The sequence below is a fragment of the Monodon monoceros genome, unplaced genomic scaffold (genome assembly GCF_005190385.1).
Source record: "Monodon monoceros isolate NGI ecotype Baffin Bay Population unplaced genomic scaffold, NGI_Narwhal_1 Super_Scaffold_5, whole genome shotgun sequence".
Lineage (NCBI taxonomy): Eukaryota > Metazoa > Chordata > Mammalia > Artiodactyla > Monodontidae > Monodon > Monodon monoceros.
Window position 1 is genome coordinate 87032682 of NW_021703782.1, and position 19712 is coordinate 87052393.

The 19712-nt window shown below is 42.0% G+C and overlaps 1 long non-coding RNA gene across 9 annotated transcripts in view; it reads right to left on the bottom strand.

Annotated features, from left to right (window-relative positions):
• Nucleotides 1-5783: 5783 nt before the first annotated feature.
• LOC114884831 overlaps nt 5784-19712 on the bottom strand; it is a 211725-nt gene continuing 197796 nt past the window's right edge. For 6 of the 9 annotated variants that reach the window (XR_003790911.1, XR_003790907.1, XR_003790909.1 and 3 more), the window contains 4 exons: nt 17751-18631; nt 16226-16414; nt 8485-8607; nt 5784-6182 (listed from right to left, as the gene is read on the bottom strand). This is a non-coding gene — a long non-coding RNA (uncharacterized LOC114884831). Of the gene's footprint in view, nt 6183-8484; nt 8608-13234; nt 13587-16225; nt 16415-17750; nt 18632-19712 lie in introns of all 9 variants that reach the window. The other 3 variants (XR_003790905.1, XR_003790906.1, XR_003790908.1) reach the window with 3 other exon arrangements.

The window sequence follows — 19712 nt, forward strand, 5'->3', positions numbered from 1 at the left end:
ATCTACAGATTCAATGAAATCCCTATCAAACTACCAATGGCATTTTTCACAGAACTAGAACAAAAATTTTCACAATTTGTATAGAAAAACAAAAGACCCCGCATAGCCAAACAATCTTGAGAAGGAAAAACAGAGCTGGAGGAATCAGGCTCTCTGACTTCAGACTATACTACAAAGCTACAGTAATCAAGACAGTATGGTACTGGCAGAAAAACAGAAATATAGATCAATGGAATAGGATAGAAAGCCCAGAGATAAACCCACGCACATATGGTCACCTTATCTTTGATAAAGGAGGCAAGAATATACAATGGAGAACAGACAGCCTCTTCAATAAGTGGTGCTGGGAAAACAGGTCAGCTACCTGTAAAAGAATGAAATTAGAACACTTGCTAACATCATACAAACTCAAAATGGATTAAAGACCTAAATGTAAGGCCAGACACTTTATAAAACTCTTAGACGAAAGCATAGGCAGACCACTCTTTGACATAAATCACAGCTAGATCCTTTTTGACTCACCTCCTAGAGAAATGGAAATAAAAACAAAAATAAACAATTGGGACCTAATGAAACTTCAAAGCTTTTGCACAGCAAAGGAAACTATACACAAGATGAAAAGACAACCCTCAAAATGGGAGAACCTATTTGCAAACGAAGCAGCTGACAAAGGATTAATCTCCAAAATATACAAGCAGCAGCACATGCAGCTCAATATCAAAAAAGCAAACAACCCAATCCAAAAATGGGCAGAAGACCTAAATAGACATTTCTCCAAAGAAGATATACAGATTGCCAACAAACACATGAAAGGATGCTCAACATCACTAATCATTAGAGAAATGCAAATCAAAACTGCAGTGAGGTATCACTTGACACCAGTCAGAATGGCCATCATCAAAAAAATCTAGAAACAATAAATGCTGGAGAGGGTGTGGAGAAAAGGGAACCCTCTTGCACTGTTGGTGGGAATGTAAATTGATACAGCCACTATGGAGAACAGTATGGAGGTTCCTCAAAAACTAAAAATAGAACTAACATATGACCCAGCAATCCCATTACTGGGCATATACCCTGAGAAAACCATAATTCAAAAAGAGTCATGTACCACAGTGTTCACTGCAGCTCTATTTACAATAGCCAGGACCTGGAAGCAACATAAGTGTCCATCAACAGATGAATGGATAAAGAAGGTGTGGCACATATATACAATGGAATATTACTCAGTCATAAAAAGAAACGAAACTGAGTCATTTGTAGTGAGGCGGATGGACCTAGAGTCTGTCATACAGAGTGAAGTAAGTCAGAAATATGCTAACACATATATATGAAAAAAAAAAAAGGTTCTGATCAACCTAGTGGCAGGACAGGAATAAAGATGCATACGTAGAGAATGGACTTGAGGACATGGGGAGGAGGAAGGGTAAACTGGGACGAAGTGAGAGAGTAGCATTGACATATATACACTACCAAATGTAAAATAGATAGCTAGTGGGAAGCAGCCGTATCACACAGGGAGTTGAGTTCGGTTTTTTGTGACCACCTAGAGGGGTGGGACAGGGAGGTTGGGGGGGAGATGCAAGAGAGAGGGGATATGGGGATATATGTATACATATAGCTGATTCACTTTGTTATACAGCAGAACCTAACACAATATTATAAAGCAATTTTACTCCAATAAAGAGGTTAAAAAAAGAAAATCTTGCCCCATTTTCCATATCTCTGTACTCTCAGTACCTAATATGGCACCCAATGCTGAAAAGATTGAGTAAGAAGGAAAGAAGAATGGGGTTTTTTTTTTGTGTGTGATCTTGTTTGCCAGAAATATATTCAAAAGGCAACATTTCCAAGAAGAACATGGGAGATGGCAAACATCTTTGGCAAATACTAATAACAACTTTACAAATCCTACTAATTTCCTTCTCCTTAGCCCAGCTCACTAGATCGATACTGGAATCTATTATTTTAGTGCTTTTCCACCTCTACTCTCCAGCCTCTATTTCCCCAGGGACTCTACAGTTCACTGGATTTTTTTTTTCTTTTTTAGCTTATTAAAGTCATACCACTGATTTCTCATTCTAAAATGTCCTTACAACAAAGTGATTGAGAGAATGGGTTCTGGACTGAGAAAGTTTAAGATGTGAATCTTGGTTTATTAGTGATTAGCTGTATAATGTAAGGAAAGTCATTTAATCCCTCTGAGCCTGACTTTCGTTATTTGAAAAATAAGTATAAAACTTGTATCTAGGTAAATAAAATATTACTTTCAAATTGCTTGTCACATTACCTTGCATATAGTTAGTGGTTAATAAATATTAGCTGTTTTATCCTTAGAGTGAAACTACATTCCAGTGACTAGACATCTTATGGGCCCTTAGGGAAAAAACACATGTTTATTGAGCATTTACTATGTGCTAAGCTATTTACAATCCACTGTCTCACTTCATCTTCAAAGCAACTCCAAATTAATTTATTAGAAATCCCTTTGAAACATGAGTCTACTGTGGCCCACAAAATTTATGTCTTGTACCTAAGTTACAGAGCGAGTGACTGGCAGAGTTGGGACAAGCAATATCCCTTTGCTAGAATCTGACCTCCACAGAAGCCTTGGGCTGTCCTTACTCAGTCTCCACACTGATTATGAGTAAACTCTAGCATAATGTTTTTCGTTAGAGATACCACTTCTCTGTTGCTTCTCCTGATGCCAAGATGGTATTTCATACGGCTGCTCAAACCAGGATTAGAGACTAAATGTCAATACAGAGCCCACAAAAGCCTAAACAAAAGTACATTCTGAAGGCCCATCTCTCCTTGGTACTCTGTCACTTTTCCATTTCTAGTAATCAATATGGAAATGTTTCTAGAAAAATGTAAATATTCCACCGAGTCTTGGACCAATGATTTGGCTTTAGTTATCTAAACTCATGGGATTAGAAGGGACCTTAGCATCCTACCCAGAATCTCCTGAAATGATTAAAGGCCGAACATCTGTAAAGGCTTGATTTTGTAGAAGGTTTCATTTCTTAGAAGATAAAGGACTAACATGGGGAGTTGACATTTTGGAATAATTTCTCACCAGCAAACAAGAATTGGTTGATAAAATTGAAATAATCAGAACCCTCAGAGGAAGATTTCAACTCTTCCAATCATCAGGGAAGACAAGGCTGGCCTAGACATACGGGAGACAGACCCCAAACATTCAGAACACAGGTCTGGAAAAGAAAGAGGGTGCAGAAAGTCTAGGGTGATTTCAATCATGCTGTGAGTTTTTAATGATTAATGATTCCAAGGTGGATCATGGAGGGGAGCAAGCTAGGGAGAAGAGCGAGGATGCATGGGAAGCTGTCTGAAGTGCTCAGCTTTCAAGATCATGAAGGTGGGATGGAAGGACATGTAACCACAGGATCAAGTAGCAGAACACTAGAGAGCTGCTTAGGGACTTAATAGGGCAAAGACCTAAGGGGATCACTCTTGCCTGGTTTATTTCTTCATCCCACTGTTAAGCAACATTGATTGAGTATCTGGCCTTGCCAGTCAATGAACAAAGACTTTCCCTCAAGTTGGAGCTCGAGCATTACATGCTTCAGTTCTTTCTGATTCCTTTGGATCCAGCCCATGCTTATCGTCTTCATTTTTGAGTCATGCATCTATGGTCTCCTTTCCTCTCTGATAGCAAGGCCACTTGAGTTGTTCTTTCCTGAATGAAGCCAATGTCTGTGCCAGTCAATGCACAATTGTCGTTTGTGACCTTCCTGAGGTTTCCTGTTTCCTCCTAATGCATTAGAAGAACAAATCAATAAAGTCTGTGTCCCAGTACCTTGGGTAACTGCCATGCTTGTGGTTACATCACTACCCAGGGAGACTGTGGAACACGGTGGGGTGCTTAACCCCAGGAGTGGGAGGACTGGATGGGACTCATCACAGCCTTACACAGAGACAGTGAAGTTGCTCCAGGCTCCCATGGAGGCACAAAGCCTCCCCACCACGTGGTGATTTGTATTCAGCAGCAGCGCCCTCCCTTGGCACTGGGTGGATGGGGCCCCAGGAGAGAACTAAGGAAGAAGGAAGGGGCTGTTGTCCTTGACAAGGAAACGATTGATGTCTCTGCTTTCTCACCCTCTTTAAATTGAGATGGGGACAAGATTAAAAGTTCAGGCAGGAAGCCAGCTGGTGACTTACAACACTGAACAACCAGCCTAGTGCCTGAAGAAACCTGTGGCCCATCTATCAGTAAATGAGCTGCCTGAATATTTAAGAATTTCTCCATTCTTGCCAGAATTTAGGCATTAGGACCTTATCATGGCTATAATAAAAATAATAATAATAAACCCTACTTATTAAACACCATATGCAACATTCTGTATTTTATGTACACTACCTCTTTAATTTCTCACAATGACAGTATAAAGTAGGTATTCTCATTTTATAGATGAAAACACTGAGGCTTGGAGAAGTTAAGATGCTTAATTGAGAGGACACAGTGAGCAAAGAGTAGAATCGGGATTCAAACCCAAGTCTGCCTGACTCCAAAACACTTGATATTCTATTGTATCACATTGGGTGATGCACGATGACATAGTTGGTTTTTCTCAAGACACAGACACATTGAGGTACAGTCTGAAATGGGTGCAACTACCCCTTTAGTTAAGAGTTCTCTGGATATACGAAACTGCACCACCCCTTTTGTGGCTTGGGTGCAAGGATGATGGAGTATGTTCCCTCAGGCTCACAACGCTTCAGACTTCATCTGTGGGAGCCTTTTCGGTCCCCTGTCCTGCCTTTGGCTTTGCACCGTGGAGTGAGATGTCTGGGAGTTACCGGTGTTTTCGTAAAAAGAGCAAAGCCAAAAATGGGGCAGGGAATGGAATCAAGAAGAGATACTGACAAATGTGTCTGACGCCAACACCCACCTCTAGTACAAGTTGGGAAAGTGGAGTCAGGGTAAGTCAAGGTCAGGTATCAAATCGACAAGACTGGGTGTCATTTCCAGGATGAGAGGGTGAATATAATAAAAATAAATGGAAGGCAGATCTGAGATCAGAGTTGTCAAGATGAGACAGGTGGTGATGAGACAAGGGAAGGGAACTAGAAAGTAGCTAGTACTAGAAACATGATAACTTACATGAATAGTTTATGACCATGCAGGGCTTCTCTTTAGAAGGTCCCACACCCAGCTTTGAAAGCAAACCTCCACTCATCCTAAAGGTACAGTGCCTGAAACCTCATATCTGAGAATGCCATCTTCCCCTTTATGGACTGGCTGAGACTTATTTGGAAGGGGAGACACACCCAGTTAACTGAAATGCTTAGAACACTGTAGTGAAGAGTCAGGCATGAGATTGATCCCCATAAGAGCCAGTGAGGTTAGCTCTGTCTCAATGTCATATCTCTGCCTTCAGCCTCAGGCAGCTCTCTGGGGAATAAATGCCATTAATCAGCAGGGGCACCAGGCAAGTTCATGCGGACTGTGCAACAAAAACCCATTCTTTCTCTTGGAAAAGATCTCAAAGCTCATGGTGGATCAGCAGCATGCTCCTTTTATGCGGACAGCACAGGCTTTGGGGGTTTATCAAAGAGCATGACTATCTCATTCCTCTCCAAAGGGTTAGCAGACTTAAGATATAACATGATTATTTAACTGATACTTATTCAACTCATAATATATTTAATGATGGGTTGGTCTTTGCAGTCCTGTAATTAAATAACTTTGAGTTGCTCTTCTTACACTCAAGTACAAATAACTAGACATAAACACAGGCAGGTTATTCTACATTGCCCAATCAATCTCATTCTATTAAAAAAAAAAAAAGAAAGAAGGAAAGAATAAAGCTCTAACTCTTTTCTGCGCTAACTCAAAGCATGCTTTGGCAAAAGTATAACCTCTGGGATCCCAGGTGAACTTGCCTTCATTTAACCTGGAGAGACTACATCTTGGGCATTTTCACTGTCACCATGTCTTTCTTCTTTCCATTTGCTCACCCATGTTTAGTGAAGTGAGCTTCATCTGGTATTTTATGATTCGAGTGGGTAACTCTTCTGATTCTGAACAAAGGACCACACTTCATTCTGACAATTTGTCCCCTCCAGGCTTTCCTCATGAGTGGTTCCTTCCCAACCTCTTTGGAGAATGATGGCGAAAGTCTATTTATTCAGTACTCCTCATGGGTGAAGTCTCTTCCAACCTATAAATAAAACAAATTTAACTTTTACAGAGGTACTAACGCCATGGAGAGATAAACAAGTGGGCTGGCTGCCTGCTGGCTGCAGGGATCGGCCCAACGATTTTCACAAAATAGCCCATTGTGATAAGAACTTAACCAACTAAAAATAATAATAATTTTCTCTTTGTTTTAGACATCCTTACTAAAAATAACGAAAGCTGAAATTGACCATACCCTGAGAATATGATGGCTGAAGGATTTTTGGTCATTTACCACATTTGAAATTGGGGAAAAACCTCCCAAGAGTAAGAACTCTAGTGAAAGTTCTATATGCTCATTGAAGGTTATTTAATTGAACATTTACCACATCCTTAATGGTATGTTTAAATTGTTAAACCAGAACATTTAAGGTGATATAAGAAAAAATAAAATACTATCCCTATCCTTTAATATAATTCATTAATGGAACCAATCATGTTTTTATTTTTTAATATTTCATAGATGTCAAAATGTAATTATCACTATAATTGCGTAGAAAATGGAAGGCAAGGCAGAGTGAAATGAAAAGCACATCTGGAATCAGATAGATGTGGGTTGGAATTTTTGCTCTGGTCCTCACTAGCTGAATGACCTTGGGAAAGTTCTGCTGAAAAATGAAGATAATAACTACTTTATAAGGTTGTAAAAAATATATGATGCAAGTATCAACACTCAATAGAGTGCTCAAAAACGCATTTCCCTTTCCCCTTCCCATCAAATAAAGTCTTATAATAATGCAGGGGAAGCAAAAGTTTAAATTTGGGGGATCCTGGAAGGGTTATGGGAAGAGGTAGCATTTTATTTGGGGAATGGGTAGATCCAAGAAATCAGATAAATTTCTTACAAAGAAAAAAATAAGACAATGGATAATTTGATGAGAAGAGTTTCCATGATCAGAGACAAATAGTGGTGAATCTCAATAGTAAGTTAGGAATCGAGGATACAGTTTTAGAAAGCAGTATGGCTTCAGCAAAGGCCAGGATGTTAGGTAACAATTGGTTGCATTTATGAAGAAGATATATGAAAAAAGGTAGAAGGAAGTGGCCGAAATAGGGAGAAGGGGGTAAAATAATACTTACTGTGTACCTCTTATGTGCCTGGTATTCTATCACCTACTACATACACCTTATCTCAATTAACGCTTACAACAACCCTGAGACATGAATAGTAACAGACTTAGTTTCAATTATGTGCTTAAGGTTGTACAGTTAGTAAAGGACAGACACAAATTCAAATCTAAGCCTATGTTGCTCTACATCCTATTCATTCACTCAGCCTTTCAGTAAAATAAATATACTGGATCTTATAATCATGTAAGCAAAAGATGATAGAAGACTGAAATGGGATTGTAACCCAAAAAGAAAAGGAGATGAATGGATGGACAAATAAATGCAAAGTCAGATGGAAGGATGGACATATGGGTAGAGAATGGATGAGTGGATGGTGGCTAGAAGTATTGTGGAGGTAACGTCAATATAGTGAAAGAACTGGAAAGAATAAGGCATTAAATATAACTCTTGGTTCCAGAACATCTAGTAAAATCTGACAGCATTAATGAAGACAAAACACAGGAAGAAAGAAAAGTTACTAAAAAAGGGGGAAACATTCAGTGCTGTGACTCGAAATAGAGCTTTATGGGAATTGTCTGCTAAACCATTGCTAAATGTGAATATTCTCATTAGATGCCCAGAGCTACATGGACAGATCAGCCACCTTGTCCCAGGAGTGGGTTTGCCTGCTGGGGATGGCCAGGCAGACTGATCCTCATTCTGCAAGGGATGCGGGAGTTGGGGGTGGGGACTTGAGTCAAGTCTGTGAGCATTTACTGCTCACATCTGGATTCTGATGGAAATGGTTAATCAGTGAAAAATTAGGAAAATAAATTTTTCAAATGTTTAGCAGGCAAAAAACAGGTTGTTTCTTTTTCCTTTTGAGCTCTGTGTTGGGGTCACTTGAGAACAGATCACTCACAAAACACACTGTCTGAGGATTCCACAGATGCCCTCTGCCTGGAAAATCCTCACCCATGCTTAACATCCGCTTTCAGTGTTAACTCTTCTGAAATGTTCTCATCTGTGTGGACTTGATTGAATCACTTAGCTAGACAAGAATGATGTGGCGGAATTTCCTTCCCTACATTGTTCCAAGTTAGAGTGGGTCCTAAGTGTCATTTTTCATGAGTTTTGGATGGTTGAATTGAAGCAGAAGCCATATGCATTTTACACCCAGAAGGTCAACCAACTTAAGAGCACCAGGCACTATTGTTATTTATCTGCTGACTTACCTTGTTGTCATGGGGCAGCAGCCAATCCAGCAGTAACTCCAGTTCTCAATGAACCTTCTATCAGTTTTTCCAATTCCTGGGTCACGTGTAGGTTTAGCTCCAGGATGAAAGGCACCACTTCTCCTGCAAGACACATACATCACTGAAGCTGAAGAGTTGAAGGCAATGAGAGACTGACACAAGTCCCAGGTCAATGGGCTCCAGTTTGCCCTGCTCTCCCCTTCACATCCATCTTCCTTCCCCAGTGTCCATCCTACTGGCTCTGGCCTCCAAACCCAGTCTCAAAGACCAGGGGTTGGCAAACTGTGGCCCACAGGACAAATCCGGCCCCTTTCTTGTTTATGCATATAAAGTTTTATTGGAACATAGCTATGCCTATTTGTTTATGAATTGTTAAGGGCTACTTCTGTGTTACACTGGCAGAGCTGAATAGTTGCTACAGAGACCATATATCTTGCAAAGCCTAAAGTATTTACTATCTGGCAGAAAAAGTTTCCCAAACCCTGGTACAGACAACAGCCATGTATAGACTGTTAAACCAACTCCCACAATCGTATAAGGCCAAATCTCTACGAATATAGGCATATGTATAATGCATATGTGTGTATGTCTGTAGAAATGTGTGCATAGAGACATTTATTTATCAGCTGTTTTATTTCTAGGATCCAACCCTGATTATTACACAATCTCTACTTCCACTAGTATTTGTAAAGCAGGAAAACTGAACGCCTCCCTCCTGTGCGGCCACAGTATTTCGCTATTATAACACTCGCCATATTGTATTGTAATTGGTTTGTATCTCTATCCATGTAATCTTTCACTAAATAGTGAAATCGTAGAAGCCTTGTTTCAATAAAGAATAACTAAATGAATGAATAGGAAAATGAGTAAGCAAGTGAGCGAATGAATACGTGTAGAACAGAACAAATGGATGTTTCTCTTCCCCTGATTTGGCCTCTCTAGCTTCTGGAAATGCCCATGGTCACATACCAGCACACAGAGCCAGAGCCTGGCAGACCAATATTTGACTCTCAGTCTTGGTACTGGCCCAGGCTGCTCAGTGTGCTGGGCCATGGATATCCTTCCCAAGGCTGTGCTGTCTTCCATGGCCCATAACTTGACAGGGACAAATCCAGTTCTGGGCAGGCAATGCTCTGTTGGACAGTGGTGCCATTGGTGGCAGACAGCTAGCTCTGCAGTCACTGCAGTGATGATGGCCTTCTGCCAGGGCTGCGGTAGGAAAGCTGGCAGGTGCTGGGGAAAGGGGCACTGGCAGGTGGAAAGCACCTGACTGCTGCCAAGCATTTTCATGCTCAGGGCCTCCGTTGAACCTTATGATGGTGAAGGACATAGGGGAGGACTCCATGAGAACTGAGGTTCCTCTATGACCTTGGTCAAGTCACGTAATCTCTTTGCGTTTCAGTTTCTCACCTGCCAAGCTCTGAAGTGCTACGATTTTGTGATCAAGAACTCAGCATCATATTGATGGCTCTTGACCCCTACTTACACAGATTTTCTCTGCACCAAGTTGCCTCTTAAGAAGAGGCCTTTTCAGAGAAGAGAATGGGCAAGGGGTACATGATAAGTTGGGAACCCACACCAAAAGATATTGTTGTAAATAAAAATAAATGTAATTAGTACTTACTGAGCACTTATTTGCCAAAATCTCTAATAAGCATTTGAAATAAGTATTGGTTGCTACTGCCTTTATAAACTGAATTTCATATGTGTGTATTCATGCGTGCACATATGTGGTATGTTGTGCGTGTCTATACATGTGTCTAGATTCTCCACACGGAGCAAGAAAAATCAATTCAAATAAAGTGTTAATTTTTGACTACATTAAATCATACGTGCCATTTCTGCATATATGCATGAATGTCTCCATTATTAATTTTAATAGCAATAGTAAAAATAACACTAATATTTGCTGAGTACCTACCATGTATCAGGCACATATATTTCATATATTTCAGTTAATCTTGTAACAACCTTTCATAGCGAGTATCATCCCAGTATTACTGTGGAAGAAACTCAGGATCAGAGAACCTAAGTGACTCGCCTGCGGTCACACAGCCAGGAAGTGACAGAGCCGAAATTCAAACTCAAGTCTAGCTGATTCCAAAGGCAATGCTATTTCTGCTGTGTTGAGCTGCCCCATTGCAGTGTGTCTGGAAGGAATCACGCTGTCTCACTGCTGCATGACCAAGCCCATATTCCTTGCTGCTAGTCTATGAGCATCATAGGTCTTTGTTAGCATCTCAGTAGGTAGATCTGGGGCTACAACCACAGCCAAACGTTTCCAGATGATGTCGATTGCTTATAACACATGAGAAAGATCATTTACTGAGTCAGCATCAAAGCTGTGAGGGATGTAGGGATCGGTACCCACATTTTCCGGATATGGACCCTGAGCCCAGAGGAGAGAGCTGCTGGTCCAAGTTCACACATAGGTGGAGCTTAAACTAGTTCTCCTTTTCCATCAGGTCATCTTTTTATTTCACTGTAACTGCCTCCGATGCACTTCTGTCCTCCTCAGAAATTTTAACTGAGCGTGAGTGTAAGCATGTATCCATGTGAGCGCTTGTGCGTGTGCGTGTGCGTGTGTGTGCATCTCTGTGAAACTGAAAGAAAGAGATCACAGGACAGCGCTGGCAGGGAGGAGACCAAGTTGGGGAAGCATGGCAGAAAGACTAGTGTCTTTTTAAGGCAGAGAAAGCATTTTAAATGACAGGACCAGAGAGGCAACATCTTCCTGGTGCCTTTCCATCCTTGACTGGAGCAGAAGCAGACCTTTGAGGGCTTTTCCGAGGCTTTCTGCCACCGCTGTGCAAACCCTAGAATTGAGAAAAACCCTGAATGAATGCCCTGGTGCTTTGGAGGTTGCAAAGACAAAGCAATTGTGTCATTGGGAGCTGGAGCTGGGGCCGCCACTTCCTTTCCTTTCCCATGGGAAATGGGAGCGTCACCAGCTTTGAGCAGCCTCTGTGATCCTCCGTGTCTGTCTCTCTGCCCCTCTTCTAAATGCATTCAGAATCTAATGATTCTTCTCCTGCCATGAATTAAAGTCATCCCTCCACACACCCCCAGTCCAATCAGCAAGGATTTGTCAGTGTGAACCCTGCAAAGGGTAGGCAGAAAAAGCATCTGAAACAGGAAGATCCCAGGGTGCTCTAGAATCTCACCCTCCAATATAATAAATAACATGTGCGATGGGGCTGAGGGTGGGCAGGGAAAAGATGCATCACTCACTTTCATGGAGGTCACACTGCCCTTCTGTGCTCTTTTCAGAGAAAAGCTTTTTTTTTTTTTTATACATGCATGCCTCACTCACTCACGCATGCACGCTCCCTGCAAGAAGCCGACAAAGCATTTTGGTCATCTATAGGCCACTCAGCTTCTTCAAAGTTGAGTAAGATTTTAAAAAGCCTGACATCTCCAATATTCCTCAGCAAAGGTTTATGTACCTGCACAGACAGATGAAAAAGGGGCTTGGGATGTATTAAAAAACATGTATGTATATGATTCATAGGAGAGAGAGAGAATATGATACAGATTATTGTCTCTCTGTCTTTTCCAAGTCTTTTTGTTTCAGGCCAGAGTGGTGGTGCATTGGAAGGGTTCTGGAATTTCAGAACACAAAGTAGCAGTTTTAAATAATGAGAGAAGATTCCACATGGAACGCTCATCTGGCTGTGGCAGCCTGTGACTGAGTGAGAGAAAAGTGCCCTAGAAGCTATTCATTACGAATTCACTGGAAGCTCTCAAACGAGGCTGGCAGAAGCTGAAATTGAAGTGGTCTCTGACCTAATTTTCTTCTGCATGAAACATCTGCATCAAGGCTCTCTTTGATGTATTCCACTTGGCTCTGTCTACGGGATTGTATCACATGGCCTCCGTGTTGCCTCCTTATTGAAAGACATTTCCAGCCTGTGCAAGGTAATGCGATGTTACTGTTACCCAAGCTAATCACTCAATGTGCTCCTAAAATAGAAACAATAGCAGTTCAGAGACAATGTTGTCTGCTGGCTGTTCTGCAGCCTGGGCTCCTGGTTTTCCAACTCAGATCTGTGGCGTTCGCCTACTGTGATTCCAAAACAAAGGAAAGGGAGATGACAGGTGAAGCCAAGCAAGATAATGTTGAAGGACCAGCAGCTTTCTGTGTGAGAAGCTCCATCTTATTTGGTCCTTAGAACCATTGGCTAGGATTCTGGCACCATTTAAAACCAGGGAGAGCAGTACTGAGAGGTGTCTGTCTGAAGAAAGGAAGGGTCTCTTGATGGGGGTGTTGGATTTTTTTCTAAAAGCAGATTGACATCCTCAACTCTGAGAGGAGAATGGGGTTGGGGGTGGGGGGAGATGTGTACTGAATGTTGAGTGTTTTGTGACTCTTTAGTGATCTATGAACTACTTTTAAAAATTGGCTTTTCTCCTCTTAAGCTTTCCCAACCTAGGTAGGATGCAGGAGCGCATTTTAAAAAGCAATAATGATAATAATCTTTTCTTAAAGCAACTGTAATGAGGCATCTTCTTTATCCTGGCAGAATAGCTCTTGCCTTTCTCCATAAAGGTTTGCTGCACAGACTTCGTTAATGGTGTGTGGCTGTTCCCCACCATCCCAGCATTATGTGAATAATGGTGGTGTCTTTTGTGGCCCACCCCCTGAAGAATAAACCTTTGAAATTCTAAATGACTGTGCTGCAGGTTTTAACGTCTGCTTCAGAGAAAGAATTGAGAAATGCGCACTCACCGAGCAAGATGCAGCATGCCTCGGAAAAGCCTTTCCGCCTGACTCCTCTGTCCCACATATTTAGATGAATATACATTCTTGAAAATGCCCTCGAGTTCTCTTGATGCCAGCAAAGAATGACAGATGTGATCAACAGCCTTTTTTGCCCAAATATTGATACCCCCGTGGACAAATATGTAGTCACTCCTTCCCCTTCTAGGACTTCCTAATCAAACAAAGCAATAGGAATGGAGCAACTGGGAGCTGGTGGCATCTCTGAGGTCAGGTGGTGATCTGGTCTTCCGATGGGGAAGGCACAGTGGAAAACAGTCGGCCACATGGGTGCACATCAGTCTACCTGTTAATGAAATCTCTGCAGAGAGCCCAGAAAGACATTGGAGTTGAGGCAGCAAGGTAGACATCTTTAGTCAGCTTCAAGAATTAAAGCCAAATATATCTAGACAAAACTATAATTCAAAAAGATACATGCACCCCTATGTTCATAGCAGCACTATTCACAATAGCCGAGATATGGAAACAACATAAATGTCCAATAGCAGATGAATGGACAAAGAAGATGTAGTACATATATACAATGGAATACTACTCAGCCATAAAAAAGAATGAGATAATGCCATTTGTAGTAACATGGATGCAACTAGAGATTATCATACTAAGTGAAGTAAGTCAGAAAGAGAAAGACAAATAACATATGATATCACTTATATGTGGAATCTAAACTATGACACAAATGAACCTGTCTACAAAACAGAAACAGACTCATGGACATAGAGGACAGACTGGTGGTTGCCAAATGGGAGGGGGTTGGGGGAGGGATGGACTGGGAGGTTGGGGTGAGCAGATGTAAGCTATTACATATAGAATGGATAAACAACAAGGTCCTACTGTATAGCACAGGTAACTATATTCAGTATCCTATGATAAACCATGATGGAAAAGAGTTTTTAAAAAAGAATATATATATGTATAACTGAATCATTTTGCTCTACAGCAGAAATTAACACAACATTGTAAATCAGCTACACTTCAATTTAAAAAAAGAGAGGGAAAAAAAAAGAATTAAAGCCCAGGTCCTCCCTCATTGCCCTCACTGCACTGAGGCCTTGCAAGTGTATGACTTGCCAAAGCACCTGTGTTCTTTTCCATCAAAGCACTCAGAGCTCTGTATTATCTGTTTTCTCTCCCAGGCTGTGACATCTTGAAGGCAGGCACTGTGTTTTTGGTTTTGTTTTTGAATTTTATTTTATTTATTTTTTATACAGCAGGTTCTTATTAGTTATCCATTTTATACATATTAGTGTACATATGGCACTGTGTTTTTATAGTCACAATGTCCACCCCAAGCCGACCACGATTGACCTGGGACTTTGCTGGTTTTAGCATGAAAAGTGCGGTGTCCTGGGAATCCCCTCATTCCTGGGCAAACCACTGGTTACACAGTACATGCTCAATAAAGGAGTTAGATGCATTAAGAAGAAAAATGGTGTAGCACCTTGATTTGGTGAATAGTAAAGTCTAGGACTTGCGTGGATTACCCTGATGACTACTGTTTATTACCCACAGTATCTCTCTGCCAGAAGGTGAAAATGTCAACCAAGCATGACTCTCCCAGTTGTTATTCTTACAAAGACATGAGTTGTTATAAGGCACAGGGCTGTGAGGGAGAAAGAGAATGAGGGAAAGTTTGAGAGGAAAAGAGGAAAGGGAAGGTGAAGACAAATCTCCAAATCGCTGGCACTCAGCCCTCAAGGAGATCCGAGGTCTAGCATGACTTGCGAGGCCCTGTGTGATCTGGTCCAGCCTGCCACTCGAATTTCATCCCTAATCATTCCTCATGCACCCATTCCCACCAGAAAGGCCTCACAAGCATCCTACCTGTTGGACTTGGAATGTTCTACCCCCCAGCCGCCCATGGGGTCTGAGTCATCTCCATTCAGGCCCTTGTTCAGAGATCTTCCCTTCCTACCCCGTATGAATGAGCACTTCCTTGCCCATCTCTGTTTGTCCTCTAACGCTGCTTTAATCAGCTCCACAGCCCTCACCACCACCAGACACATTACTGTATGTATTGATATCTGTTTATTGTCTGTCTGTTGTCCCTCAGATAGTGGCACTATCTAATAGAACTTTCTGCAGCTTTCTATAACTGTGCCCTCCCGTACCTGGGCCCCTAGTCGTATGTAGCAACTAATACTTGACTTAAAACTCAAGTATTTGAGAACTTGAAATCTGCTAGTGAAAATGATGAACTGAATTTTTAATTTTTTAAACATGTATTAATTTAATTCAAATTCAAATAGCCACATATGGCTAGTGACTATCATTTTGGACAGTGAGTTACCAGAAAAGTCTTTGAGAGCATGAATTTTTTTCTATTTTGTTTCCTTTCAGATTTCCCAGTTCCCAGAGCAATGCCAGCCACATAAAAGGACTTCAATAAGTATTTTTTTTAATAAATTATTAAATCTGGGTATGAAACAGGCATCTCTGATCAGGAAACAACCTAACCAGTGAGGTTAATTCTAAGTTTAAATTATCCCAGGTCAAGATTCAAAATGACAACATGCCCGAGACGACCCTTCAGAGGCAGAAGTTGTCAAAGGGACTTTCTCTGGACTAATCATGTCACTGCCCTGCACCTCAGTTTCCTTATCTGTTCAATGGAGTATTGTATTTGCTTCTTAGTATTTAAAGGAACTGTCACTGAATAGATGCCTGAGTTCTCTGGTGATGCTAAAAGCCTATGTGTAAATATATGTGTATGTATGTAGCAAAGCACTTTGAAGAATGCTAATCTGTGATGTTCTTGCCAGTGATTACTATTTTGGAGGAGGGGGATGATTTATTTTCATTACAAAACGTGTCTTTGCTTAACAAAAGACTCCACAACAGAATTGACTTAAAATAACTAACTCCTTGATGCTTTTTAAATAAGATTATATCCTGAAAAATCCAGGGGCCATGAAATTTATCACACAAAACAAGGTTTACCTGTACTTTCGAGGATGCATTAGGATATTCCTTTGACTTGGTCACATCCTTATAACACCTTTTTTTTTTTTCTAGGACTTTGCTTTGATTGTTAGTTGTTGCAATCTTGGAAGAGTCTAGCATTCATTCCTTCTACTGGTTCGAGAAGTATTTATTAAATTCCAAATGTGCCAACCACTCTTCTTGACACTGGGAATACAGTTTCATAAAACGAAAAGTTGAATAAGATAATACATGGGAAGCTTTTGAAATAGTACCTGACACACACTAAACATTCCATAAATATTAATCGTTGTTGTTGCTGTCTTTACATTGGAACTTAGAGTCCAGTGGGAGAAAGAGACAAGAAACAAACATGTATGATCAGAATTCTTTTCAATGCAAAGTGCAATGGCAAATATAAAACAGGGTATAACCTGTTACTTTAGGGACAGCACCTGAGGCTCGACCCAAAGTGTTCCAGTGTCCAGCCATTAGGTAGTAGGATTTCTCATCTCAACTATAGAGGTAATAAGATCCTGCTTCTGGAATATTGTTGAGTTTGCCTCAAGTGGATTATGAAAAGTGTGGTCAGACCGCTTAAAAGGACAGAGAGCTATGATTTCATTTTGTTAGATGAACTTCTTTTTGCCTGCTGGCCAATAAATGATGTTTAGTAAATGTCTACAGACATGCCGCGCCCCCAATTAAAAACTCCAGCAGAATGAAGTGATAAAGAATTTCTGGGACAGGAGCCTCTTCACATTAGTTAGTCAATGGAGCTGCTGCTGGGAGGAGATATTCTGTGAATGACAAGGATGAACCCGATCCAAAGATCTGGGGGCACAGAGTTAATGCCATTTAGTAGACATTCACTGGGAACCTGCTTGGAGCCAATATAAGAGTGAAGGCAATGGAAAGGCAAGAAGGAGGATAAGGCAAGCGTCTCCCTTCAAGGACTTCACAGTTTGTAGGGAGGCTGTAGTGCTTCCAGTGAAGCTGAGGATGGTGAAGGCTGATGGAGCAAACCTAAAAGACCTGACCTGGAATGGACACGGGATCTCACTTCACCTCCCTCAGCTGCCTCCTCTTTTTCATCCTGCTGCCCCTCCCCCTTCCCCCTCCCCCTCCCCTCCCCCGTCCAACACCACCCGCATTCACCCGAGCCTCTCCAAGGACAATAGGGAAGCAGCCCTTGATGAGGCTGGGGGGAATCTCCTGTCTGCCTCCCAAGCCACATTTGCCTGGCTATGACTTTGCTCGATGGAAAATAAATCACAGCCGCTCCGTTCCCGGTCACTGTCCCCAGGGAGCTGAGACCTCCTCACCTCCTCCCTTGGAGCCTGCCTGCAACATGGGATTGTCAGGTACAAAGAGAAAAACCCTCAGAGACCCACACCCCATTTGGAGAGCGAAGAGGGTCAGTGGGAAGAATTGCTAGCAGTTGAATGTGAGTGGTTGGAGAGGGATTGGAAGGAAAAGGTTTCAGAAGGAGAAGAAAGAAAATCAGGGAAAAAAGCCCTTACTCCCCAGCCCCGCCTCCAACCTCCATAGTCTGTGGACAGAGAACCGCATGGTGGTCCGGGTCCTTGTAGAACATTTGTGTGCCGGACAATAGCACAGCCTGGCTTCGGATCATCAGCTGTTGTTTTCTGGTTAGCTCCCCCTTTATGTGAGTGTACAATGCAAGCCTTCAGTCACGGTGACTCTTGAGGAATACATCTGGTTTTTTCTTTCAGATGCTCTGAAAAGGTCAGCCTGTTCGTTTCTTAGACGCGAGACACCACATCTTTTTTTTCTCCCTCTGAACTGGAAAGACAGACCTACACCTTTTCTTGCCTCCTGGTACATAATTAGACATGGTGCACTTCTAGAAACCAGCCAGCCAGCCAGCCAGCGCATCCTCTGCACTCTCTCAGAAACGCACAGCCCAAACTTCCTCGCTCCCAAACTCCCAGGCTACTCACAAAGCTCTGGAGGGTCCTCCTTCCCCAGCCCCACACCCTGGGGTTCTCTGCTTGCTGTTTTGTTCATTATGACAAGGATCCCCCCCTCGCTCTGCTCCCTCGACACAGTCTACGACCGATGCTGTCTCTGGCAGAGGGAAGGTTTGAAAATTTCTGCCAAAAAAAAAAGTTTAATAATTTTCACTCGAGAGATGGTAAAGATTCTTCATGCGCGTTGTAACATCATAATAAATGTGCCCATGAGGAAAGCATGATCAGCAGCTGGTGTCTGACAAATTATCTCATTCCAGACAGGCAAACAGTCCACTGTGGGGAGAGACCAGAGCCTGAAGAGGCAACTTGGCACACGATTGGGGTTTCACCTCTCAGATGATGGAGGTCCAAATGGCCCACCGCGTCTGCGCCTGGGTCTGGGAGTTTTTCTCCGGCTCTTCTGTCCTCTCATCACCTTCCGGAGCTCCTGACAGCCATGGAAAAGGGGATTACTCTCTGGGCTCAGCCAGCCCATCTCTCGCCCCTCCTCCAGGGCACTCATACTCCAACCATAAGAAGCAATCACAGTCTACCCTCCACCACGAGCCATGCTCTTTCATGTGTGGGGCATGCTACTTCCTCATGTCATCACAGCCAGGTCCCACCTCACGCTCCTATTTCATGTTCGAAACCCATCTAGGCTCCCGCACACTCTGCTACAGTCAATCTCTCTTCTGGAAGCTAGGACCTTTGCCCAGGAATTTTAGGACACCATTATATGGTTATTCGTCTTCTAGGTACTTTTTGACAGCAGCTACCATGTGGTTTTTTGTTTTTTTTTAATAAGGCTGTTCAAGTTCTACATTTCTTTTTTTTTTTTTTTTGACATCTTTATTGGAGTATAATTGCTTTACAATGATGTGTCAGTTTCTGCTTTATAACAAAGCGAATCAGCTATAAATATACATACATCCCCATATCCCCTCCCTCTTGCATCTCCTATCCCACCCCTCTAGGTGGTAACAAAGCACAGAGCTGATCTCCCTGTGCTATGCAGCTGCTTCCCACTAGCTATCTATTTTACATTTGATAGTGTATATATGTCCATGGCACTCTCTCACTTTGTCACAGCTTACCCTTCCCCCTCCCCATATCCTCAAGTCCATTCTCTAGTAGGTCTGTGTCTTTATTCCCGTCTTGCCCCTAGGTTCTTCATGACTTTTTTTTTTTTTTAGATTCCATATATATGTGTTACCATACAGAATTTTTTTTTCTCTTTCTGACTTACTTCACTCTGTATGACAGACTCTAGGTCCATCCACCTCACTACAAATAACTCAATTTCGTTTCTTTTTATGGCTGAGTAATGTCCCATTGTATATATGTGCCACATCTTCTTTATCCACTCATCTGTCGATGGGCACTTAGGTTGCTTCCACGTCCTGGCTATTGTAAATAGTGCTGCAGTGAACATTGGGGTACATGACTCTTTTTGAATTATGATTTTCTCAGGGTATATGCCCAGTAGTGGGATTGCTGGGTCATATGGTAGTTCTATTTTTAGTTTT